Genomic DNA, 1433 nt, shown 5'->3' with positions numbered 1-1433 from the left:
ACAAACTCTGCAGCCTTGGAGAAAGCCCTTGGTTAGGCTTCGCGATTCTATCTACAAGACAGAAGCGGGTGAAAGATGCGTGCTCCTAAGTTATACATTAGCAGTGGTGCAGGACCCTAGAGCTTCAGAATGAAGCCGGAGGCCCTGGAAGCTTTGCAAGTGCTCTCTCCCTCCGGGCTGTGCCGCTGGCACCGGGCGGCCCCCGTCTGCAGCCGCAGAGACTGTGAGGATGCGCTTCGGGAGAGCAGGGTGAATACTCCCCACCCAGCCAGCCCCGCCGGAGGAAGCGGCCTTCGGTTGGTCCTGAGAGAGACCAGGGCTACTGTGGGGCCAAGTGATGAGGGCGGAAAGGCTATTTATTTCACCACTTTTTCTGGAGAGCTTCAACTTCATTTTCCTTCTTACGAGTTGATTAAAAACGACTCGAGAATCATCTCCTTCTGCTTTGCCTGTTCTTCCCTCCCTGGCTTTCTCCAGAGGGACACGTGTGCTGAGGAGAGCGAATAGAGGACCCCGTGATCCCCACCCCCGGCCCCCAGCCCCTGGCTGGGATTCTTCACCCTGTGGCTACTCTCAGGCCAGGAGAAGCTCCTCCCTGGAGGGAAGCAGGGAGAATGGGACTCACCTGAGCGCAGCCCTGGGCCCGGCGCCCTGGTGGGCATTCCCCACCCAGCATCCTGCTTAACCCTCTCTGATGAGGACACTGAAGGGACACACTACCCTGGCCAGGGCCCTCAAATGGTAAGTGGCTGGACTAGACTGATACAAGTTTGTCTTCAAAACCTGAGCTGCTTCTGCCATGGCACGTGGTGTCCCGCCTCAGGAAACACCAGACTTTTGTTGAAGCAGCAAAGCCTGGTTCTTAATGCCAGCTACACAGTTGTCTCTCCTCTCTCTCTTTCTCTCTTCACTCATCATTAAACATTTCCTGTTCACCACCAACCACCACTGGCCCAGTGGCTTCTTTTCCCTTCCCACTCACACCTGTCACCCGGCTGCCAGACCTTCTGGCCGCAGTTCACACTGTCCCCGGCACCCACAGCAGCCCCCCCGCCCCCCGTGCCCATGACAGAGGCTCTGTCAGCCCGGGGGCGTCTGTGGACCTGCTCCTTGCTCTCTGCCGTGCCATGATCAGGGCACACACAGGTAGGTAGCGCTTCTGCATAGGTCTAGGTGAACCAGGAGCCAGCCTGGGCGCTTCAGCCCTAAGTGCTTCTTAAATGGTAATAAACATCCTGAAAAGATTGCGAATCAAGCTACGAAATGTGTCTCAGGGTATAGTATTTTCATAAATCCACAAAGCAGACGGGCTAGGCAACACATTGGGTATGAGCAAGGGGACTTTATCCTAAACTGTGGTGCTTCGTGCTTCTGGCTGCGGTGCAAGCCACAGCCCCTGCCCTGTCTCCTGGCACAGCGGACTTGGAAAGATA

Source organism: Pteropus vampyrus, unplaced genomic scaffold, assembly GCF_000151845.1.
Source record: "Pteropus vampyrus isolate Shadow unplaced genomic scaffold, Pvam_2.0 Scaffold243, whole genome shotgun sequence".
Lineage (NCBI taxonomy): Eukaryota > Metazoa > Chordata > Mammalia > Chiroptera > Pteropodidae > Pteropus > Pteropus vampyrus.
This window is presented reverse-complemented; position numbering follows the sequence as displayed.